This window comes from Bombyx mandarina, chromosome 12 (assembly GCF_030267445.1).
Source record: "Bombyx mandarina strain Sakado chromosome 12, ASM3026744v2".
Lineage (NCBI taxonomy): Eukaryota > Metazoa > Arthropoda > Insecta > Lepidoptera > Bombycidae > Bombyx > Bombyx mandarina.
The window spans coordinates 3,572,696-3,600,048 of record NC_143219.1 but is presented as its reverse complement, the minus strand read 5'-3'; the positions used below and the strand labels follow the sequence as shown (position 1 = coordinate 3,600,048).

The window sequence follows — 27,353 nt, the reverse complement described above, 5'->3', positions numbered from 1 at the left end:
GGCAGTCCACTGCTGGACATAGGCCTCCCCCAAAGCTCGCCACTGAACCCGATCTTCGGTTCTACGCATCCAGTTACTGCCAGCTGCCTTGCGCAGGTCGTCGCTCCATCTAGCAGGAGGGCGTCCTACACTACGTTTGTCGGTTCGCGGTCTCCACTCCAGAACACGTCTACCCCAACGGTTATCGGTTCTGCGACTTATGTGACCAGTCCACTGCCACTTCAGCTTACTAACTCTGCGAGCTATATCGATTACTTTGGTTTTTGCCCGAATGACGCTAGGCACTGGAAGATACAAATTAAAACTCAAATTACGTTTTTACACTCAACTTAAATAGACGCGCGCGAATCTCGTTGCGTGACGTCACGGGACACCTGCGCGTACGGGAACTCCGATCGCATCCGATGACGCCCGAGTGTGAACGAATGTTGCACGTTATACGTGACCATTCGCTTCTCTATTAGCCCCGGATGGTTCGGCAGTTTATTATAATGGATTTTATGACTTGGTAACTAAGACCTTTAAGTCATGTCTTATTTTAATTTATATTCTTATTTCCATGAAAAATGATAAAATGGAGTGAAATGGATTGAAATGAAATGAAGATGATTAATTTGAGACATTAATCAACTGGGATGAAATTATATCAAATGAGATGATATGGGATGAAATATAATCGAACTAAAATGGTGGTCATTTACTGAGATTTTTTCAGTGGACTTTTTGGAGGAACCCGAAAAGTTACGTCCAGCAGCTTTGTTTCATTTTCCCACATTTGTGCACTTTCACAGATATTAAACAGTTAATAAACCACCGTTATTACACATTTAAACCTGAAGAAACACGAAATAGACAAAATAAAACAAATCACACAACTTCACTCCTCGCGTTCCCACCAAAAAGTCCGATGGTTCAGCAGGTTCTAAATGTGTTGCCATTTATCAAACGAGTCCTCCTATTCAATATGCCTTTGATACTCCTTCAACCATGTCAATTAAGGCATACTTATGAAGGCAAGAAAAAAATCTCAGAATGAATTAATGCTACTGCTGTGCCGATATCTCACAGAGAGCAATTTTAGGGAATAAGTATAAAATAAACATCCTTAACCCATTGGGTGTCTGCTCAGTATGGCCGACAATAGGTACTGTTGGCATAAGACATATTGTTATTCGGAACTTGTAGTATATTTTATTCTAAAACTATCTCAAAACTATAACGGCTGTCCACCCTGAACTTCCAAACCGGAATGCATTATTGCTTCGCGACAGAAAATAGTACGGATAGCGGTATACACACATGTCCAGGACCCACCAGGCAGCCTATCTTCAGTAGGTAGTGGGGAGTGCTCTGAAGAATTGTTCGAGATGATACCGGCATCTCGTTTTTACCATCGCACCGCCCGCCACCGGAGTAGAGTTCATCCATACTACCTAGAGCCACTGCGGTCATCGACAGTGCGTTTCCAGAGATCTTTTTTGCCACGTACCATCCGGCTATGGAATGAGCTCCCCTCCACGGTGTTTCCCGAGCGCTATGACATGTCCTTCTTCAAACTAGGCTTGTGGAGAGTATTAAGCGGTAGGCAGCGGCTTAGCTCTGCCCCTGGCATTGCTGAAGTCCATGGGCGACGGTAACCACTCACCATCAGGTGGGCCGTATGCTCGTCTGCGTACAAGGGCAATAAAATAAAAAAGTAAAATACTAAATTGTGTATTTTAATGTGTATTTATATATTATTGCTTTACATGTATATTATATTGTGTGTAATTATGTGTATGTATATATTTTATTATTTTATACATAGGTATATTAAATTTTAGTATGTTTATTTATGCATACAAATTCATATGTAATCTATATAAGTACCTATATTTAACATTATGTGTATTCTATAATACTGAGATGTTACTTTAAGGAAGATTTTTGTTTTGATTTTGTTCTTTTTTTTGTTTTTTTGTTTTTTGTTGTTGTTTGTTATTCTTTTGTAAATGCACCTACCATGCATTATCTCTGCACCATCCTATGGTCGACTGGAAGAGAATGCCCATGGCATTAAGTCCGCCTGTGTACAACTTTTGTTTTGTGCATAAGTATAAATAAATCTATATATACCTAGTCAGGTCATAAGTTCTGTCACATGTTCAATGTAAAATAATTGAAACAAGTTTATTCATTATGTAACCATTCATATACCAAAATGAACTTAACAAAACATAGATTCTTATGACACTAAAGTTTATTCAAAATGACCTCCGTGATTTGAATACAGGCCTTCAATCTGCGCGGCCAGTCGTCTGTCGCAGCACGAACGAGGTCCATGTCAATATCGGCGGCTGCCTTAATCAAGGATGTCTTGAGTGACTCCAAATTGGGATGAAGCTTTGAGCACGCCTTTTCCTCCAAGTGTTGCCATATCTTGTAATCTAACGGATTCAAATCTGGACTGGAGGAGGTCCAGTCTTCGTGCCGGATGAAGTGGATTTCACGCGCCGCCAGTCAGTCTTGTGTGCTCTTCGCTCTATGAGCTGGCGCCGAATCTTGTTGGAATACCCAGTGCCTGTTATTGAACATGGTATGAGAAACAGGTTCTACAAGGTTCGTCAGGACTGTATTTTGATACACAACTGCATTCGTTTTTACACCTTTCTCACAAAAATGTACCTCTGTTAAGCCCCAATAAGAAACTCCCAACCATACCATGAGCGAGGATGGAAAATGACCTCGTTGGACACGCGGAATACGGTTGCTCGCTACTTCACTACTGTGTGCGTACACCTTATCATTTTGTTTGTTGTAGCTCTCTTCTACGGTAAAAAATTTTGCATCCGAAAAAAGATTTTCCCGATATTTTTTTCCCGCGTACCGCTTCAACAAAGCGCGGCATCTCTTCAGTCTCAGGTCCATTAGACGAGCATTCAAACGATGTCCTGTTTTTCTTCGATATGCCCGAAGCCCCAAGTCTTCATTTAACATCCTTTTCACCGTGGTTCTGCTTAACGCCATCTGAAGGGCCAACAGTTTCTGCTTACGTTTGGGATTTCTTTGAATTCGCGCCTTCACAGCTTTTATCACTGCTGGAGTCCTAACAGACCGAGGGCGACCACTTCTTGACCTGTCATCTACACTAGAGTCTTCATTGTATCGTTTGATGGTACGATAAACGAATATTTTGGTTATATTAAAATTTTTCAGTATGTTAAAAATTTGAATTGCCGCGTAACCGCAACGATGCAACGCAATAACTGCAACACGGTCTTCTTTAAGCGTCCACTCCATCTTTAAAAATGAGTAAAATTCTAAAAGTATACATTTTTATTTTCATGAACAATTCGAAATTCGAATTCAATAAACTTTTTTGTGGCCAGCATTCTAAAAGAAAAGTTTTTACTGTGTGACAATACTTATGACCTGACTAGGTATATAAAAATGAATTTCTGTTCGTTAGTCTCGCTAAAACTCGAGAACGGCTGGACCGATTTGGCTAATTTGGGTCTTGAATTATTTGTGGAAGTCCAGAGAAGGTTTAAAGGGTAGATAAATATGAAAGTGATCGGAATTAACAATTTTGATTTCCCTTTAATGTGGCCCCCGTCGGACAAATTCCTTTTGTTTATTTTATACAAAAGTTTAGGTCTTTTATTTATCGGTTGAGGCACTGCGAAGTCTGCCGGGTCAGCTAGTAAATAAATAAATAAATCGTTCAGTAAAAGAATATTTTTGAAATCCAGAACTGCGTGAAGAATATCGCTCCATCAACACTCGTAATACTTATATCGGTTTCGTTCGTCGGATATCGCATTCGAGATGAATGCGGTCGTATGTCACGCAACGTTTTCGCAAGGTGGGAGACGTGGAAGGTGCGCGTCGAGGTTCGGTCTCGGCCCGGCAACCACGCACGCCACATTTGAATGCGGCGTATTAGTGAATGGCTAGATTTATTGCTGCCGTAACGATAGACGCTTCGAGATTTATAGCCGCTTTTCCGGGCACAGTGTATTAAAATTTAGACTGTCTTAAAAATTGTAAAACAATTTAGATTAGATTCGAACGTGTGCTAAAGTACGAAAGATTATCTTATCAATACTAATATTATAACGAGGAAAGATTTATTTGTTTGTTTGTTTCTAATAGGCTCCGAAACTACTGGACCGATTTGAAAAATTATTTTTCCATTAGAAGCCGACATTGTCCCTAATGAACATAGGCTACTTTTTTTTAATTTTTTTTTTTTTTGGTGTCATCTGTGTTTTAATGTTTCCGAAGCGAAGCAAGGGCGGATCGCTAGTCTTTACTAAATTTAGGGCGTACTCTGAGCCTATATGTGTTACTAGCAGACCCGGCCACACGTTGCTGTGGCTAAGATTTTTGTTCCTAAATAACACGCGGCCGGCTATGCTAATACCAAAAATTGACAAAGTAAGCACAATTTGATTTCACTGTATTGCGTTTACTACGAAATAAATTTCACTTATACTTTAGCCTCAGCAACACGTGGTGTTTATGCCATTAAATTGTAGCATAAGTGACACGTTGTTATTTTGAACACAGCGCCATCTGTGAGATATTAATGTCAGACAGTATTACAATGGTCTGTAAAAACTGATTTAAGGCGCCATCTGCTTTAGACTTATGAATCTTACAATTAATAACAAGAATCAACATAAGAAATCATTTTATTGTTAATTAATAAATACTGCGACCATTAATCGAAATAAAACCATTCTATCTTTCAATTTGGATAAAACTGCACACGGTGTGCAAATTTAATTTAAAATCGGTTCAGTAGTTTAGGAGTCCATCGCGGACAAACAACGTGACACGTGATTTATATATATTAAAATAGAATTCTAATATATAATATTACTCTCCGACCGATGTCTAGTGCGGCCGGTTCATTGCCACCTGCATCCAACGTGACCCAACGATTCTCACCAGGCCGTCGGTCCATATGGTAGGTGGCCGTCCCACATTGCGCTTTAAAAAAAGTTAACAACTTTTATCAACATATTATGAAAATCAACCAATTAAGTTTGAAGAGTAGTATAGCCGTGATTAATATTTACGTCATAGAATAACCAAATATCTCAAGGTGAATGACTTTACTGGTGGTAGGACCTCTTGTGAGTCCGCACGGGTAGGTGCCACCGCCCTGCTTATTCCGCCCGTGAAGCAGTAATGCGTGTCGGTTTGAAGGGTGGAGCAGCCGTTGTAACTGTACTGAGAACTTAGAACTTATATCTCAAGGTGGGTGGCGCATTAACGTTGTAAATGTCTATGGCTCCGGTAGCCACTTAATACCAGGTGGGCTGTGAGCACGTCCACCCAACTAAACAATTAAAAAAATTAAAAAATCATGCCTCTGTAAGGTGTGTGAACTATGGATGAATAAGTAGTATTTGTTGTCAATTAAAAGTTTGAGGTTTAATGCACTAAACAGCACGATAAAGAAAAGTTGTAGTGCTTTGTAAAATATCGACTGTGGCGCATTAAAGGTACACTCGCGCACACATGCCGTAACGTAGGTACATAATATATAAATATATCGGCTGGTGCGGATTCGTTTTCGTGTTTTACGAACGTGTTCGACTGTACGCGCGGTCTTAAAACGTCTCACCACATTTAATGTTACGAAGATTTATTTAATTCGGAAACGGTACTTTTTTTTTTCTTTTCTTTTCTTTCTAAACCGAAGAAAGCACTTCTCACGGAATTCCTCCGTGAATTTATTATGCTTTTCGACGCTATCGGTATTCTTTTTATTTATACGAATGTGTATGTTTTGGGTTTGACGATAATTTATTTACGGCTTCCCTGAATATGCTGATTGATGGGCAGAAAGTTTTATGTGCAGGCTTTCTTGTGTAATTATAACTATGTGTAAATATACTGAGACCTTAGAACTCATATCTCAAGGTGGGTGGCGGAATTTACGTTTTAGATGTCTGGGAGCTCCAGTAACTACTTAACACCAGGTGGGCTGTGTACTCGTCCACCAATCTAAGCAATAAAACAAAAAAAAAATGTGGAGCCGCATTTTAAGCCTATAACATCCTGCTTATCTGATGTTTATCCATGCCCATACACATCAACAACCTAAATACCGCCACTCACCTTGAGATATGAGTTCCTAGGTCTCAGTTTTTACAGTACAACGTCTGCCCCGCACTTCATACCAAAACGTATTACTCTTTCACGGCAGAAATAGGTAGGGTGGTGGTACCTACCCGTGCGAACTCACAAGTCATCCTACCGACTGTTGTAATGTTGGTGGTAGCAGTCATCTTGTAAAGCCTATTGACTCTGATCATCGCTACCCTTACACTTTATTATTTTTCGTTAACCATACTACAGCATGGAGTACGGGTACGGCTTTCGGTCAGAGTTAGCAGCTATATTAAAGATAATTTGACGCTAAAGTTTTTGGTGTACTTATTCATGGCTCATATGTGACGTGTACATTTTCAGCTTTCATAACACAGGAGAAAATACTTGGTGACATTGACCGTGGAATGCTGTGAAAAACATTTAGGTTTAGGTACATGTACAGGATAGGTACAGTTAGGTTTATTTTAGTTTCTGCGGCGCGCATTGTGCGGTACCGTAGGTTTCGTGGAGTCGGAGTGGTGGAGCTCGATGGGGTTTAGTCGGTAGTCGGTTTTGCGGGGCGGGTCCTGCGTGGTAGACGCCACGCAGCGCCTCGCGCGCCTTTCTCAAGGCGTAATCTCCCGGTAGCAATTGGAAGAAGAGGAGGACTTTGGTCCTCCTCTTCTCCCTCTTCTTTTCTGGAGGCGCCGGAGTCCGACATAACCCGGTCTATTACCCCTCTCGACCGGGTATCCGTAAATGGATTCCCCAGTGTAAAAAAAAAAAAAAAAAAGTTTTATTTTAGTTCGTTTCGTGAGGCTGAGGAGCGCGAAAGGGAATGGGATCCCTCTTTGGCTCCTCAGCGCAGAAGGCGGGGTGTACGGCGCGTGTGAGAGGCCGCCGCTCAGCCCTCGTAGGGACTATCGAGTGACGGGTGCGGGGGCGCCCGGCACTCGACTGTTGGTCCGGTGGTGAAGCGGTGCAAGGTGGCTCCTGTGCGCCGCTCACGGTGTGTCTCCCGAGACGAGGTTCTACGGGATTTTCCCGGGGATGAAATCCCGTCTTAACATTAGTACGGGTACCGCCTAAGGCGAGACTTTCGGCGCGCATCACGGTACCGTAAGTTTCGTGTAGTCGGTGTGGTGGAGCTCGATGGGGTTTAGTCGGTAGTCGTTCTGCGGGGCAAGTGCTTCGCGTGCCTTTTTCAAGGCGTAGTCTCCTGTGAGAAATTGGGGGAGGTGAAGGACCTCGGTCCTTCTCTTCTCCCCTTCTTCCTCTCAGGAGGCGCCGGAGTCCGACATAACCCGGTCCGTTACCCCCCTCGACCGGGTATCCGTAAATGGATTCCCCAGCGTTAAAAAAAAAAAAAAGGTTTATTTTAGTTATTTTTTTTATTCTATGCCTAATTCGAAACGAATGCGGCAACTGCTCGTAGTGCCAAACCCTACCAAATTGTAATGAACCCGGCCAAGAGTTTGGTAATTAAATTTATATTCGCCAGATGGTAAGGAGGGTTCTTTGTTTCATTAGACGTTATGTTGGAAATTCGAAACAAATTCTGCGGTCCTAATGAGGCTCGCCAACGTGTTTTTTTATTTTATTTTTTATTATTTTTATTAGCTGATTTAAATCAGGCAGGATCATGATGATCATCCGTGAGATCTTACGCTGCGCCTTAACACCAAAACTCCTAATATTCCTTTTTACGAAATGTAACAATTCGAATTATATAGACGGCGTCCGAATCTTAATTACTATTTAAAACCTCCTCTAATGCCCGTGCTTCAGGGTATCACCTTGTTCTGATGCACCATGAAAAACCTCTGGATCACGAGTTGCAGATGTATCATAAAAACTATCTAAAATATGGCATGTTGATCCCCGTATACCACAATATAACATCTAATCCTATAGCGACGCAGTCATGGTTTTCGTTGGGAAGGAAGAGTCAGCCATGTGTACTACATCATTAGGACTGCAAATCTCATTTCCTAGCGGTGGTAATTAGGTTGTGTTTTCCATGGACTTCGATAGCCGCTTAACGTGCAACAAAATCTTGTCTGCTACTTTATAGTATTTAATTTATTCTAGTCGGTTTCATTAAAAAAAAATGTGTGGTGTCGTGGGACACCGGATAGGAACGAAATTCCTTATAATAAAAATATTAATTTTAAGTACTATTCGAGGTATAAAGAAAATAAAACTGGAGTTTTCGCAACAACTGCGGTCATTCGATAACGTGCGAACTTATTGTGGTACACTTCATTCACGGTTGTTTGCATAAGAGTTAGTGTATTGCACAAACGAACGCTCTGAGATCGTGGTCAATGAATGATAAAAAATATGTTATATTTTGTACGTTATTACAAAGTTAAGTCGTACACTGTGTGTATTACTAATAAAAATCTTACGTTACGGACGTTTTTTCCCGGTTAGGATACCCCTCCGCATCGTCCCAAAAGGAACTTCGTTCCAAAAATTAATGCTTTTCAAAAACTTCTTACAGATAGTATTTGTTAAAAAATGTAAAGCAACACAATTAGCTGTTTGCACGAAAGACACAGGCCCTCTGGTATCATAGTATGCACTGTATTTGTATAAATTTAAAGATAATTATCATGTATCATGAATTTCATTCACCCTTGTTAACTTTAATTTGAAATTTATCGAAGGCTGTCAAACGAAATATGTACAAACTGAAAACCAATAAAATAATTCCAACAGCAACAACTTAAATTAAACCACTATCGGTCTCAAGGTCATTCTGGAGTCACCTCGACTCGTACTTGACGAAGTAGAATATATTACAGCGAACGTCTGGGCCCTTATTATCTAAATTACATTTTTTTCTCAAATGTAAACACGCCTTTTAGGGTAGTTAGTACCTACCAATAATTAGACGTTTAGGTGTGTGTATATAAACTTGATTATTTGATAGGAAAAACATAGTTTAAACTCTCGTTCAATTATATATCATATTTTTATAAAAGTTAATTAATGTACAAAGCATTTCGCGGTTTGAAGGTTTGGGACAGCGTGACACAATGTAATTGAGACACCATATATCGCGAGGTGAATTCTCCTTATCCCACTAGGTGGGGTCGGCACAGCGAATTTTTCTATTCCATTCTCTTCTATCAGCCGTCATCTCAACATTCACTCCTCTCTCTCTCATATCGTCATTCACACATTCCATCCATATCTTCTTCGGTCGATCTCTTCCCCCTCTACCTTGCACTACCATTTCTATACATGTTCTAGTCACATGCATCTTCTCTCTACGCATCACATGTCCTTACCACGCTAACCATGCACTCTTTAATTTGTCAATTACCGGGGCTACTTTCACACTTCCTCTGATATATTCGTCGCGAGGTGAATTGAGTCAGCTAATTAGCTCGGCTATCAAAATAAATTAAAAACAGATGTAGAATTTCATTGCAGCCCAACTCTATATTAGCGTTAGTCAAGATAGATTTTAAATTGATTTTTAGTATCTGCTGTACCTGGAACGATACCTATATATCTATAATATATCACGAAATTTATCAAGATAGTTTTGACCAACTCAAAGACATCCGATTAATTTGAAATTTCATACACGCATCAAAGACAGATGATAATATAATATTGTTAATACTTGTACAGTCTATATTAAAAATTATATTTCGTCCAGTGTCCTGATCAGAATTAAACAAAGATTGTTTTTTAGTGCTTCATATATTATAAGCTTTTTTTTCTTCGAACTATTTTTAGTATCGAATTAGCACCACCGATTAACCGAGTAAATATTGTGTTCTTTAAAAATATATTTTTCTCTATACTTTTCTACTATTCAATCGATGTCCCATTGTCAGTAACGAGTGCTCCAAGCGTTTTAACACATAAAACAGAATATTTATAATCTTGGCGCTTGTTACTTTAAATTTTTCCTCTTCAAAACGTTTAAGCGCGCAATGTCTCCTACAATTCCATTATACATGGCAATATTTACGGGTCTATCCAGGTAAAGCGGGCGATTTTACGTCCCGTCCGTAAATAATATAATGTCACCGTTGGATTTAGTACCGCAGACGAGACAAAGGGAAGTGTGCTCAGAATTATGACCCTCACGGCTCTTTTTTGTTTGTCTGCTGTCCTTTGTTATATTATTTTTTTATATTAGATTTTTTGTGTAGTATTTTACACCGAGGGGCCCAGGTGTCGGGTAAAGTGACGCTGCTCCTCCATCTCGGTCGGTAAGTGTCACTCTTAATGTTTGTTGCATATTTCTTATTTACGACATTTTCATTATAATTTTGTCGTTTTTTTTTTTTATTCTCGAGTTCAGGATTTAGCCTGCCTGTCCCAAGTGGCAGGTTCTTTCATTTCGGAGAATGTCGATCATCCAGATTTCACGGCTCGCTTAAAGCCACTTTTGTCTAAGGTGACATTTCGTTTATTTTATGTTTTTTACCGTGGCATGAAGAGTTCTCTGTAGACTTGCCAAAAGTTATTGGCAGCCGTCTCTAATAAATTCCCTTCGATCAAATTCCTAACTCTCTGGCATGTTTACATGCTATAAGTGTAAATCGGATCTCTTCAGACGGCGATCACCTTCCATTAGATGTGTCGTAGACCTTTGACGGACACCGCAGCGTACCAACTATATAGAATATATTTTTCAAACAAACGCTGTTTGTTGCTCACTAAACCAACAGCCTAAGTGTTGTAAAATGCTTTAAGCAAAATATCTTGAAGTTACTTTTAGAGCGATTTCAGTTTTGATTTTTCTCTTTTGATTGCTAATTATCGTTCCATCAGCAGCTATTGTCCAATTTTACATCTCCTGGGAGTTTAAAGTCATCCCCGATGCAATTCGACAACCTTGACAAAGCCTAGTTAATATAACAACCTATGGCGTACCAATTACAAGTATAATATATGGAGATATAATAGATGTAACTATACTTGAGACCTTAGAACTTATATCTCGAGGTGGGTGGCGCATTTACGTTGTAAATGTCTATGGGCACCAGTAACCATTTAATACCAGGTGGGCTGTGAGCTCGTCCATCCATCTAAGCAATAAATAAAAAAAGTGGTATTAAAAAAATTAAGCAAATCTTTTTTTGAAAAATGAAAGTATTTGGCTGTAAGGTCGTAATTATTTTTAAATTAAATGCATACTGACTTGATGCCTGTAGGGAAATGAAAAGTCTTCGAAATCGGATCATTGTTCTTACTTAGGACTATCATTCAAAGCTATTGTGGCGGGTAGCCATCATACAACGCAAGATAATTGACAGATGCCTGAATCTCGCTTACGACATTTTCAAGATAAAGTGCATATATACAAGTTCCGAACAACAACATTCGGACCGTCGGTCTACCGAGCAATATCACTTGCTCGGTGGAAGATATTCCTTCCGTGGTTAATCCCCAAACTATCATTTATTAACGTTCAGTAAATACCTGATTCAGCAATTATCTAATTTCTAGTCTTCAATATTTAAAGATTCACGTGCTATTTAATTATCAAACGTCTGTACTGAAATAGCTAATATCAACTTGAAAAGTAATCTCGAATTAGTTTTGCGCATATCCAGTTCATATAACATTTAGTTCGTTCGCTCGCAATAGTTCGTTTGAGGCGAGAACATTCCGGAACGTTCGTAAATTTGATTTTAAAATACGAATAACAAGATTTGCGTCTATCTAAAGGTTTGCTTCGTGCACCGCCCCGGAGATTCCTGCCGATAAATAATAATAAAGGAATTTCGCAGTCCGGAATTTAATTACGCCTAACAAGTTGTCTGCATCACGGCACTAAACGCTTTCCAGTACTGTTGTTCGTAGGAATGTTATTGTTTCATTGTCTACTTTTTTGTCTGTGACGCGTAGTATTTTAATTTGAAATTGTCTACGATAAAATTGCTTATGCACGTTTTTAAAATCGGATTTTTATGGCGTTATGCATTTTGGAACGAAGTTGCGGTGACGATGCGGATGCCCTAACCGGAAAAAAACGTCCGTAACGTAAGATTTTTATTAGTAATGCACACAGTGTACGACTTAACCTTGAAATAACGTACAAAAAATTACATATTTTTTTATCATTCATTGACCACGATCTTAGAGCGTTGGTTTGCGCAATACACTAACTCATAAGCAAACAACCGTGAATGAAGTATACCACAATAAGCTCGCACGTTATCGAATGACCGTGAGTTGTTGCGAAACCTCCAGTTTTCTTTCTTTATACCTTGAATAAAACTTAAAATTAATATTTTTATAATAAGGAACTTCTTCCTCTCTAGTGTCCCACGACACCACACATCTTTTTTTTAAATAATAATACGACTATGCAAGTGTTAGAAACTGTAGGTTAGATTTTCAATATTATTATTTTAACTGAGAAGTACCAAACAAAAGCCGGAAAAGTATGAAGCTTTTCATTATTTAAGGGAACCCTCGGAAACTTCAATAAAAATCGAACTTTTCTCGTTATTTATAATAATTTTCAGGTGGATAAACAGAAGTGCCGCGGGTTTTAAAAGCTCTCGTACAAAATTTATTATGATCTATCGATTTCCGAGCGTTTTCTCTTCATAGAGGGCGAACCTCATTCCCTTTTATAACCTCGGATGGAACTTTGGCTAACTCGCAAGAAATTATGTCGCAAGTTCGTACTTTCTGGCCGCCGTATAAAAGTTATTTACTACCCGACTAAGACTTTAAGCAGGGAAATGAAGACGTGGATCATTTTGGACCCTTTTTTAGGGCTTTGTGTGATTTTGATTTCCTGCTGAACAAACTTACGTCTACATAAATAGAATTTTACATTCATTATATAATATAATTTATCTAGTTTCCCTCTAAAACGATCATAATTCATACATCAGTCCAAAATTTGTACCACATGATGATTGCTTTTTTTTATTGCCCTTTTAGGCAGACGAGCATACGGCCCACCTGATGGTGAGTGGTTATCGTCACCAATGGACTTCAGCAATGCCAAGGGCAGAGTCAGACTGCTGCCTACCACTTAATACTCTCCACAAGCCTCATTTGGAGAAGGACATGTTATAGCGCTCGGGAAACACTGTGGAGGGACTTGTACGATGAGGGTCGTGGTAATTGTAAAGTAATGAACACATTGAATTTGTTTCTATGATGATTAAGGTGTCCCGTGTACTCTGGTATCAATCGATTCATACTGCATCTAGATGAGTTCAAAGGTGGCACTCTAATTCTACGTCGAGCCGCGAATCGAGTCGAGTGCAGTTTTATATTATGTGTGACTGATTATTTCTATGATTATTCTGGTTATATATTAATAACAACACAAATTTAAGAAGTAATCATGAAAAAAAGGGTAATATTTTAAATGATCCATCAAGTGTTATATTTCTCACTTGTACACAATAGCTTTAGAATTCATTTTTATTTTTGGACAGTACTCTGACATACGTACCGCATATTTTTATGTTCCGTCATAAAATACAAGTAGTCATACGCGCCAGTCCAACAGTTGAGTGCTGATATTTCGCGAAGAATATATTACATTTTCCCGCATAACGAGTAGGGTTGTCACTCTTGTTTGCAACTTCGTTTACGGCCGGCTTCGTTTAGATGTGCTTTTCAGAGAACTTTCCAGGAAACTATTACAGTTAGTTGGAAATACAGGATGTTCCATAAATCGATGAAACGGTGACAACTGACTGCCGTACAGAAAGAAAATCAGTGGCGTTTGTGTAATTAAAACTAAAGTCATGAAACCCTAAGATGATTTTTTTTTTTCACCTCAACTACGGCTATACACACATACACAAAAGAGCTTAATTTAATTTTAAAATGATCTGGAAAACTTAAATTAAACTTTCCCGAATTAAATAGGCCAGTTGGTAAATTTAAAATTATCTACAAAATTATTTTTAATAACCTTGGTAGACACAGCTAGCTTTGGATGGAAAATGCCAAATATTTAAAAATTTTAGACATATTACCGTAAAATGTTACGTGTTCTCTTTTTAGTTGACAAAAAACTGGTGGGTGCTTGTTACTATGGCATTTAGGACACTATATGGTTTCCGTTGACGATTTATCGGCTTATGGCCCTAAAATAATAAGCAAGTGCAAATTATGCACTTATTTCTTTATTTGTTTATGCACTTATTTGTACACCTTATTTGTTCAATACTAGTTTTCTCTACTGTATTGTAAGGAGACCCATCCCTTGAAAATTTCTATATTTTTAAGTCGTACTCTCTAAAGTTGAAAGTTGAATTTAAGTAAACATAAAACAGTTCAGCTACGTAAATGTGGCAATTTACAAAAGGAAAACTTTTACGAATATAATATGTGTTATGAACTATATTTTGTGAAGTGTTTGATGTTGTTTTGCGTTGACTTAATCTATGATGCGGAAATTTAAATGAATAAAAGTTTTATTTTAAATATTATTTTAATTTAAATTGTCACCCCTGATCGAGTAACAACCCTTTTCTTGAGACGGTCCACATGGGGCGTTAATCAAAAAAGGTTGAGTGCCTTCATAACGCGGTTTGGGAGGGATTTCCTCTTTCCTTACAGAATTTTTGGCTGCTCCCAGCAATAAATGTCAATTACAGTATACTATGAAAACGTAGTAGCTCCGTTGGAAAGCTCTGGGCTATGAAAAAATGTGGCACGTTTTCTTCCTGTGGCTATTTCATATTTATTTTGAACGAAACTTACTAACTCGGTAAGGCAGTAAGTTCCCACTTCGGCCAAACATTACTGTGATGAACAGGTTTGTTTGCTCTTTGTCTGGGTGTTTAATATCTATATATGTCTATCTTAAAACGTAATATATGTATATCAGTCTCTGGTTCATACAACACAGAGAATCCTAATTTGGGTCTCGATGACCATGAGTGATTTGTTCCCAGTCATTAAAAAAAAACTGCCGTATTTACGTATAAGAATTGAGGTAAGGATTTCCATTGTTTTTTTTTTTTGTTTCATGGATGTGTGGACGAGCTAACAGCCCACCTGGTGTTGAGTGGTTACAGGAGCCCGTAGACGTCTACAACGTGAATACCGCCACCCACCTTGAGATATGAGTTCTAAGGTCTCAGTATAGTTACAACGGCTGCCCCACCCTTCAAACCGAAACGCATTACTGCTTCACGGCAGAAATAGGCAGAGTTGTGGTACCTAATCGTCCTACCACCAGTAATTAGGCAAATTATAATTTTTAATGCATACAAAAAAAAAATTCTCAAATTTGGTCAAGTCAATATTATCAACAACAACAATATCATTATCTCCGTGAGATGTTGTTTTTAAATCTACTCGTTGGGTTAGCAAAATAATGTTCGATTGTCGGTATTTTTCCATTAGAAATACAGTGTTTGGTTTCTCCGAGCAGTAAACGTCAGATACCGTGGAAAACTTCGGCCAAAATAATGTGAAGTGAAAAAGTTGTATCCATTGAAAAGATTTGTAATGAAATTGTATGAGCTCTATGTGTGTGTGTTTTTTTTTTTTTTTTTTTTATTGCTTAGATGGGTGGACGAGCTCACAGCCCACCTGTTGTTAAGTGGTTACTGGAGCCCATAGACATCTACAACGTAAATGCGCCACCCACCTTGAGATATAAGTTGTAAGGTCTCAGTATAGTTACAACGGCTGCCCCACCCTTCAAACCGAAACGCATTACTGCTTCACGGCAGAAATAGGCAGGGCGGTGGTACCTACCCGTGCGGACTCACAAGAGGTCCTACCACCAGTAATTACGCAAATTATAATTTTGCGGGTTTCAATTTTATTACACGATGTTATTCCTTCACCGTGGAAGTCAATCGTGAACATTTGCCGAGTACATATTTCATTAGAAAAATTGGTACCCGCCTGAGATTCGAACACCGGCGCATCGCTCAACACGAATGCACCGGACGTCTTATCCCTTAGGCCACGACGACTTCAAAATGTACTTTTTTTTTATCGCCCTTGTAGGCAGACGAGCATACGGCCCACCTGATGGTGAGTGGTTACCGTCGCCCATGGACTTCAGTAATGTCAAGGGGCAGAGCCAGACCGCTGACTACCACTTAATACTATCCACAAGCCTCGTTTGAAGAAGGACATGTCATAGCACTCGGGAAACACCCTGGATGGGGCTCACTCCATAGCCATGTATAATTATGCCATATATAATTATTTTCATGTAGTAGTGGTCCCGCAGTAGTCGAAATTCGTCTATACTTAATTGGAATTGTAACTTTGTACACTATTATGATTGTATTTTATACTTCTATAATCACAAATTTCGCCAAGACTACACTTTAAAAAATATTAATAAAGACAAACAATAAATATAAATATTTACTAACAATCACGCCACGTTAACTGGTCCCGTGATAAGTTCGTAAAGAACTTGTGTTACAGGTACCAGATAACGGGATATAAATGTAAGATTTTTATTATACACATACATATATTTAATAGACATCCATAACCCTGGAAAAGACATTTATATTTATCATACAAATATCTTCCCTTGGCAGGATTCGAACCCGCGACCCCCCTGTGTAGTGACCATGTCACTTACCACTGCACCAGACGGCCGGCCAATATTTAATATATTCTCAATTTGACCACACACGTCAAGAACAAAAGTTTGACAATAAATAGTATGCATGCGTGTGTGCGTCAAATACATGGTATGCAGTGTGTGTAAATTTTCTTTATTTATTTAATGTATCTTTTAGGCATTATTTTAAAAAAAATATTAGCATTGTGCACTTCTTCTCTATATTCTCTATAAGTGTGGAAAATTTCATACTCCACCGTCCGCGCAATTTACGTAAAAAGGGATACAAAGTTTTTGCTTCACGTATTAATATATAGATAATAATAATATATTTATTTAAGATTGACATTTTTGACGTTTGTCGACGTTGACCTAATAATGTCTAAAAAGAGCTATAATATACTCGTATTTAGCGATTGTGCTATCCGCTATAATGTTTTTTTTTTGTTTTAAATTATCATCTTTAAAATAATAGTCAAAGACGAAGTACATTTTTTTAACTATGTTTGATGAACTATTTTTTTTTTTGGGGGTAGTACATATTGACGAACTTTATTGTTTTGATTATTTTTTCGTCTATTCAGCTAGGGCAATATTTTTTACTGCTATTTCTCTGTTTATGCATAGGGTCACAGCCTTAATTTTTATATAAACTTCTTTTAGAAAATGTTACCGCCCAAAAATACTAGAATCGTTATCCGTATCACATTAGAACCAATTTAAATGTTAAACTCACAAGTTAATCTGTATTATCTACGAGTATTTATAATAAATATATGTATATCGATAATATATCGAATCTTACGTCTAGGATAACAAGAAGTATTTTGGACGGTACAATCGTGCGGGAAAATTATTAGTAGAGAAAATCACGGATGCAACATCGTAGCCTAATAAAAATAAAAGTAGAATTTACGTATTTGGAGCCCATATGATCAGCCAGGTACTAACATTCCATCTATTTACACCGCATTACGGTCATATAATATGTTCCGATTTTAAAGGGCGTATGGCCATTATGTGTACATGACAAATACGACACCGAGTCTTTAGGCTTCAACAATGTTTTAACATCAGACGGACCTTCAACATATCTTTTTTTTTATTACCCTTGTTGTCAGACGAGCATACGGCCTACCTGATGGTGAGTGGTTACCGTTGCTAACGGACTTCAGGAATGCTAGGGGCAGAGCCAAGCCGCTGCCTACCGTTAAGTACTCTCCACAAGCCTCGTCGTCTTTGTATTGTCAGAATAACTTCAAATTTGTCTGAATTAAAAAAAAATACATTTCAATTATTTCAATTATTATTATGACAACAGTGCTATATAGTTTTACACGTCGTTTTGAATCCAAAACTGAGGTACGGTTTTATGATGCTCGTGTGACATCCACATCAAGGTGATTAGTGAAAAATATAAAATGGTAGCTGAAGATTACTGGTGGTAGGACCGCTTCTGAGTCCGCGCGGGTAGGTACCACCACCCTGCCTATTTCTGCCGTGAAGCAGTTATGCGTTTCGGTGTGAAGGGTGGGGCAGCCGTTGTAACTATACTTGAGACCTTAGAACTTATATCTCAAGGTGGGTGGCGCATTTACGTTGTAGATGTCTATGAGCTCCAGTAACCACTTAACACCAGGTGGGCTGTGAGCTCGTCCACCCATATAAGCAATAAAAAAAAATATTACACCCAACGCCGCCACATATGGCATTTAAAATATGCCTTCGATGAATTTAAATCAATTCAAGATGTCGGCCGTTCTTCTTCTCGATGCTGAATTATCACGATGTCGGTATTTTTACTCTTCCGAGGGTGTGGGGGGGGCGGCGGGAGGACACGCAAGCCTCTGTTAGGGCTGCGTAGCTACCCGTGTGAACACACAGGTGTTGCTATCAATATAACCGTTAGCTTTATACGGTCCGAATATTGACCAGCGTATGTAGCTACGGTCATTGCTAACTGTATGAAAAATACCAATTTCTTCGATCTAAAACTACAAATACATATGTCTTCTATTGTACGCATCGTTAAATATATCATAAGCTATGTACTACTTTTATGTATTAACCGTTAAATTTTTAGAGCTCATCAGAATATGTCTACTAGTTTTTGCACCACCCATACTCACAAAGTTTCGCATTAATAACATTAAGAAGATTTTTCTGAGTCCATTGTTACTTTGCAATATAATATAGGCTTATTAATATTAATATAATAAATTAAGACTCATGTCTCAAGGTGGTTCATTGACCTCAAATGGCATTCACATTGTGATTTCTATGGTTTAGGGTAACCACTTAATATTAGGTGTATCGTGAGCTGATTTACCCGTTTTTACAACAACAAAAAAACGAATTTCATTTATAAATTGTTTATCTTGTTTTATATATAAAAGGAGCCTTGAGGAAATTCTATATATGGTCTGGTCTATAGGTTGAAGATTTGTTGTATGAATAATTTTTACAGGTGGCTTAAAAATACTTATAGAAAAATTTTGTTTACGGATGAGAAATTTTTTACAATTGAGCAACATTTTAACAAACAAAATGACCGTATTTATGCTCTAAGGAAGCTTCCCAATTAGTCGACAGAGTGCAACAAGGGCACTATCCGACTTCAGTGATTGTTTAGTGGGGTATTAGCTATGAAGGAGTGACTGAGCCATACTTTTGTGAAAAAGGTATCAAAACATCGGCACAAGTGTATCAAGATACCATTCTTGAGAAGGTAGTGAAGCCCCTTAACAACACCATGTTCAATAATCAAGAATGGTCCTTCCAGCAAGACTCGGCGCCAAGTCATAAAGCTCGGTCTACGCAGTCTTGGTTGGAAACGAACGTTTCGGACTTCATCAGAGCTGAAAACTGGCCGTCGTCTAGTCCCGATCTTAAATCTCTGGATTATGATTTATGGCCAGTTTTAAAGAGTACGGCTTGCTCTAAACACCATGTTAATTTGTAGTCTCTAAAACAACCCGTACGATTGGCAGTGAAAATTTTTCTCATGGAAAGAGTCCGTACTTCTATTGATAACTGGCCTCAACGTTTAAAGGACTGTATTGCAGCCAATGGAGACCACTTCCAACAAGTTTTTTATACTTGAAATTGTTTTATATTTATGTACTAAACTAACACACTGTAAAAGTAATAAATGTTATCTGCAATAGATTTTTTTATTTTTTTTATTGTAACTTTATTTATGGCCAGACTAAGTAAATAAAAAGACCTTTCTATTACAATTGCAAGATTGCACAACCCTAACCTGGCTAGCCGGTTGAATTATATTGTTATTTCGGTACGAACGGGAATCGATCGCTGGTCTCTCGGGAGCGAAACGGTTACAACGTTGATATCTTAATGGAACTATATGGATTGGTTCGTTCACTGTTGTTCGTCAATTATTCTAATTAACCATCAACGTGCATTAAAAATATTTCTCAACGTTCGCTCTATAAATCTATATATATATGTTCGCTTGAGGGTAGATATTATCTTGTTGAACACCAAGTAAAACGATGTCACTTTTTGATTCCTGATTTAATCAACAATATGTTATCTTAACAATTCACTTTAACACTTGTCCAACTTTAACCAGTACGTACAACAGTCACTGAATCACACAATGGAACAACGATATAGTAAGTGCACCGGGCAAACGCAGTCGAACGAATGTTCATTTCAAGGCACGTTCCGCCTTTTTATACTAGCCGGCGCAGCTGGCTTATGAGTCACTTCTGTTGCAGCTGTTGTTTACGAGTGGAACGACACGGCCGGCGCACCTTGTTTGTGTGAGTCACTCCTATTGCACGTGCTATATAACATAAATATCGTTAACGCCGTCACGGCCATACTGACGTGCGCTCGTCCTCGTGCGCGCATTCTTATGGTATGTCTGTGAACAACAAACGTGTTCGTTCATCCTGACATTAACGGATGCAACTTAAAACGTGGTCTATGATATTAACAATCTAGTAGGGTTCGGTTCGCATAATTCTTCAGAAAATCCTATACTGGCTATAAATAACCTTCAGACTGCTTACATACCTGGGCCAGTTCATTTAAAACTCTTCAGGTATGTAAGTATGTCCCTTTTAACTTAGACCGGAATTGTTATCCCTTCAGTTTTTCGAACTGGACCGGATAATGCTAGACCGAATCGCAATCCCTGTAGCTAATTGTTGTGGCTAATCTGGATGAAAATCCCTATAGCCAAGCCATTGGACCGGACAGACCCTTCAATGACTTCACACTTTCTTTTTTTTTTTTTTTTTTTCTCTTTTTTTTTTGCTAGTCCGGATTAACATCTCTCTATCTGCGTGTACGGTAGCTTTTGTTAAAACATTTCTTAAACCAGAACATTTATACGGAATTTCTTCAGAAATAGTGCGAGACCGACCATCGTTTTCTACATTTCCAACACCTGCACCTGAGGTGCCTGAGCTTACAGACATTGTATCACTACCCACAGACTATGTTTGCTGTATCGCTATTTGCGGACAAAAATGTCGCTTCTATTGTCAGTGATAGAGTCGTCATCATTAAGATCAGTTTCATGAACAAGATTAATTAACCCATCTGTGTACGCCGTCACGTCATGGTCACTATAATTTTCAGAAATTTCTAGTAGGCCTGACGGGCCTCGAGGTATTTCACGTAAGTTTTCATGGGGAAATTTGTACACTCTATTAGAACTATTTACATGTCTCAATTTATACCTATCGTTTTCCAAAACTGCAGTAATGTTGAAGGGACCTTTACATTTTCGGTCAACTTACGAAAACAAAATCCCCAGCGGAAAAAAGTTTGACTTTAGCTTTGCCTCGACTAAATCAAGGGATTATCACTCTGTTGAAACTTTAGATATTTCAAGTGAACTACCCTGAACGGTAAACATCTATTCTATTGGAGTAAACCCTGTTACTTGACAACGTGTACTATTAAGGGCGAGTTGAATATCCCCTAAGTGCTCTTGCCATCATGATTGGTCTAAGTTACTTTCAGATCAAAGAGTGACTTGTTCATGAAACCGCTTACCATTGAATAAATTACTATGACTTTGTTTTATAAGACTACATTCTGACCCTGAATGGAACATAAAGGGGAAGCCAAAACCACTTATCTGTAACACACTGAAGCTCTGGAACACACGTTGACGTCTCTGGTTGCACCTGCCACAGCACCTGGAGCAGTGTCGTTTTTCTTCTTGTAGCGCATGGAACACCCAGAAGCTACATGACTCGCATCACCGCACACGTAACAGCTGACTTGCAGGCGAGAGCCGGGCGCCCACGGATGAGGAGGTTGTTCAGGTTTTGCTGGAATATCGAAAAAAGTTTGAGAGCAGTATCTGTCGCAACACCCTTCGGCACGATGCCCAGGTTTTCCGCAGAAATGGCAGCTTCCACGGAAAAAAACTTCGAGAGCGTTTTGGTTCTTTATCAGGATCTTCGTTTTTTCTTTTGAGGGTAAAGCCACGTAATGTGTGAAATAGACGATTTTTTGTGGTAATAACGACAGAGTTCAATTCCCGACGGATTCTTTCATCACACTGCGACAGTATTGATATAACAAATCCGGTGGCTATTTGTTCTGGCACATTAGCGTCGGGAATCTTCTTTATAAGTTGCCATAGCCGGATACCGGCTTCAGCTGGTCCCTTTTTGCTTTCCATTTCAAATTTAATAACCAGGTCGAAGCGGTCTTGCATCATTAGATAATTTTGTCAGCATCTCTTTAATAGTAGGCCAGGATATCTTACCAGGCTGTATTTTTGCGAGGCAAGTAGCAGCTCGAGCCTTAAGCGAATGTGTGAGAGTCAAAATTAAATCGACACCATCCAATACTTCAACTACTTTAAACGGCCCTTTAAACTTCGTATCTAATTTCGTTTGATTATGCTCTTCGTATTAATGTGTGGACGAGCTCACAGCCCACCTTGTGTTAAGTGGTTACCATAGACATCCACAGCGTAAACGCACCACACACCTTGAGATAGAAGTTCTAAGGTCTCAGTATAGTTACAACCGCTGCCCCACCCTTCAAACCGAAATACACCACTGCTTCACGGCAGAAATAGGCAGGGTGATGGTACCCGTGCGGTCGATGGCACTATACGGAGCACCCGTCTGGTGCCACGTCCTTACCCACGAGAACGTCGCCGCGCTGCGACGCTGGCAGCGCGCGATCGCAGTCAGAGTTATTCAATGATACTTCACAGTCTCCTACGAGGCGGCGCGCCCTAGCGCAAGTGCAGCCGGAGCGCGGGGGCTCCAATATCGGCAGTCCGTGCTGGAGGCGTGGTCTCGTCGTTTGGCGGACCCGTCGGCCGGCCTCCGTACCGTCGAGGCGATCTGCCCGGTTCTCGCGGACTGGGTGGGCCGCGACCGCGGAAGTCTCACCTTCGGCTACACGATGTTACTCCCACACTGAGGAAGCCAACCGCGAACACATGTCAAGCACGCACAAGCACGCACTTCACCGGAAAAACCTGCATCCGCCAGCGGAACCCGAACACCGCCGCATCGCCAGACACGAACGCACCGGATGTCTTATCTTACAGGTCACGACGACTTCAGATGTGTCAATTTTTCTTCCCCACGGAAACTTGCTTGCTTTCTTGTTTGCTTGCTTGCTGGAGCCCGAAGTCATCGAACGTGTAGTGTTATTGGTATTGAATCGAGTAGATTCTAAAATTTCAGCGACAATTCACAGTCTCATGTCCTGGTTTACTGTACTAGTGCCATGTAACTCTAGCAGTAGTCATTGGCTTAAAAACGATTCGTGTCGGAACTACCCACTCGTCATGACAGATCCATTATTGCGATCGAAGTTTCACTTGAGATTTGCACTTGCCTTAATTTCTTGCAATAGCTTGTTACGTGTTGTATTTCCGTTAGTAAATGCCATGTGATGAAGTCGACAGTCAAACTGGGCAACATGAGCCAGAACGTAAGATGTGACGATTTTTTCGTGGCTCAGATCTTCCATCGAGGTAACAGAGACGTTATTACACGACTTACGTATGCTGCATTCACGCTCTTGTGGCGTACCACTACTAGTATTCTGATCTGCATCATGTTTTTTTTGCTGTACTTCGAACATGTTCAAACACGTCACGCCAGTGAGAGTAGAGTCCTGATCTCACTTCTGATGTTCGCTTGAGGGTAGATATTATCTTGTTGAACACCAAGTAAAACGATGTCACTTTTTGATTCCTGATTTAATCAACAATATGTTATCTTAACAATTCACTTTAACACTTGTCCAACTTTAACCAGTACGTACAACAGTCACTGAATCACACAATGGAACAACGATATAGTAAGTGCACCGGGCAAACGCAGTCGAACGAATGTTCATTTCAAGGCACGTTCCGCCTTTTTATACTAGCCGGCGCAGCTGGCTTATGAGTCACTTCTGTTGCAGCTGTTGTTTACGAGTGGAACGACACGGCCGGCGCACCTTGTTTGTGTGAGTCACTCCTATTGCACGTGCTATATAACATAAATATCGTTAACGCCGTCATATATATAAAAATGAATTGCTTTTCGTTAGTCTCGCTAAAACTCGAGAACGGCTGGACCGATTTGGCTAATTTTAATCTTGAATGATTTGTAGAAGTCCAGGGAAGGTTTAAAAGGTAAATAAATATGAAAATGTTCGGAATTAAATAAAAATAACAATTTTGTTTTTCCTTTAATGTGTCCTCCGTCGGACGGATTCCTTTTGTTTGTTTTAAGTTTATTTTATACAAAAGTTTATGTCTTTTATTTATCGATTGAGGCACTACGAAGCCTGCCGGGTCAGCTAGTAATATAATAAAAGAGAAACTCTTGAGAAATGTGTAGATAAATGCAGTGCATTTTGTTGAAAGGGTGGTTAATTTTAAGTGAAAGTCGACCTTAAAAAATTTGCAATTAAGTTGAATTTCATGTGCGATTTAATGCAATAAATGATGAATGCGTAAGTAATTCCTAAGAATATCGTGGTACATCTGATCTCATTGTATGAACTCAAGAATCAACTCAAGAACTAAAATAATTCATTCTTAAGGATTATGAATCTAAAATTACGATATTTTCCCTAACACTATTTTCCGCTGTTATCAGACATATACAAAACATATTTTATGAGCAAAAAAATAATAATACATTTAACACAATGGAAAAATAAAAGCTTTTCCTTAAGTTATATAAAACTAAAAATAGACCAGTTTGGAGTATGCAAAACGATCTTTGGCATTCGACTTTACACAACCACTTTCGGTTCTACGCAGTTGCCTCTTTCGTTCCAGACTGGTGGCAGGACCTCTTGTGAGTCCGGACGGGTAGGTACCACCGCCTTGCCTATTTCTGCCGTGAAACAGTAATGCGTTTCGGTTTGAAGGGTAGGGCAGCCATTATAACTATACTTGAGACCTTAGAACTTATATCTCAAGGTGGGTGGCGCATTTACGTCGTAGATGTCTATGGGCTCCAGTAACCACCTAACAACAGGTGGGCTGTGAGCTCGTCCACTCATCTAAGCAATAAAAAAAAGATTCAGTTCCAGGAGGGGTATGGGACTGGCATGAAAACAACGCCATTTAAAAAATGTATTCTTCAAATTTCTCAGCGCTCTTCTCTCTGTCAAGTAATGGCAGTAAAGCGCGTTGTGAGTCCGCGTGGATTCGAATCACCCTATATCTCTCCCGAAGCAATAATGCAGTATGCCACGATGACTACTTAGCATTAGGTTAGCGTCTACGTACAATGGCAATATAAGTACTAACTACCTAACTCCGTGTGGACTGTGAGTTCATAGGGTCACTGCAGAATAGTCATCATAAAAAAAAATTAAAAAAAAATAAAAAACACGCTTTTTTTACAATAAAATAAAAAAAAATACACTATTTTCAATTTAAATTTATTTTCTATTTTTTAGTTGAATTTTATATAAATCGTGTATTTTAGTTTTCGTAAACTATTATTTATATTTCATTTTTAGTTGAACTTCATGTTTTTCAATTCTTTTTTTAATTTTTTTTTAATATTGAATTTCCATCGGTCATCGATAAATCTACAAAATTTGAATGAAATCTGGCCGTTTAAAGTGGATCAAAACCGCGTCTAAAGGACGTCAGTTACAAACATACAAACATACATGCAAGTGAAGCTAATATAAAGCGCGTAAAAATAAAACATTATAGACGATGTCAACGAACGCCAATGAATGGCCCTCTTGATTCGAAGTTATTCAAAACATAGCTTCAATTTTTTTTTAAAATCGTGAGAAAAAGGAAAAACTCTTTCCCAAATAGTTTTCATTTTTATTATTCGTCAATACGTCATATACGACAACATCAATCGTCGCTAAAATAAACATCTCGTTCCACACGGAACCAAAATATTAGCAACACAATTATGCAAGGGATAACAATCAAATGAAAATTAAACCCGGCATTTGGAATCAACACGACGATTTATCATTAATTATTCATTATTTATTCATTAACGCGTGACCTGCTGACTTAATGACGACAACACAGGGGCGTTTAATATCTCGCTAGTTACGTGGTTCAATTAAAGATTTTGATATGTTTATTTATTTATTTTTAAGCAATTGTAGCTTTTGCAGCAATTGATAATTGATATATTTATTTATAAGCATTTTTTTTCGCTTTCTTTTTGTTTTAGGTCAATTATCTTTATTAATTATAATCAATATGATGAAGAGAGCCTAGAAAAAAATGTTTTCATCAAAGAACGATTGAAGAAAAAACTCAAATACATGTTACTATGAAAAGCATACGAGCCAAAATGAACACATTGACGCCTTCGAATTCGTTGTGTCTTAATTAGCTAAAATATACAAAATTTCAATGACTATTTCTGCCAATAAATTCAGCACACACACACAGACACTATCTGTAATTCAATTTCTCACGTAGTAGCTCAGTGGGCCCCGGCGAGGACTCTGAGACTGCTAATAAATCGGATGCACGACGGACACATTGTGACTGCCCTTTGACATCTCTCTGAAAATAATGAGTAGTCACTGTTTCCGTAAGTCGCCCATTATTTTTAAGTTATTTCTTGACAATACTTGCGAAAAAACACGGCTTTTGGACGATTCTTGATATATTGGTGCGGATTTGGGGGCAGTATGCCGTGGACACATGGTGTTCGTTATGGCGTTCAACGTGTGAACATTAAATAGGAACATTTTGACGTGACAACGTCTTATAATTCGATGGAGACGGCTGCACGCACGAAAAAACATGACTCATGCGGCGTTATCTCGCTCTGAGGCGTATTTTCTTATGACGTTGTCACGTTCAACTATCGTCAGTAAACCGACTTTACAGACAACCGATTTTTTAACCGCGTATGTGTATCCGAGCTTAAAGTTCAACGAATGATTTTTAAAAAAAAGCAGTCTCCTAGTGACTTTGTCTGCATAACCTTTGTTTGACAGTTTGAAAATGCCTTAGGCACTAAATCCGCTAAATTATCAAAATACATTTTTTTTTATTGCTTAGATGGGTGGACGATCTCACAGCCCACCTGGTGTTAAATAGTTACTGGAGCCCATAGACATCTTCAACGTAAATGCGCCACCCAACTTGAGATATAAGTTCTAAGGTCTCAGTACAGTTACAACGGCTGACCTACCCTTCAGACCGAAACGCATTACTGCTTCACGGCAGAAATAGGTAGGGCGGTGGTAC

At 38.9% G+C, this 27,353-nt stretch overlaps 1 protein-coding gene across 12 annotated transcripts in view; it reads left to right on the top strand.

Annotated features, from left to right (window-relative positions):
- The window catches only part of LOC114243149 (CUGBP Elav-like family member 1), a 454,265-nt gene that overhangs the window by 200,187 nt on the left and 226,725 nt on the right, over window positions 1-27,353 (top strand). The window lies entirely within an intron of this gene.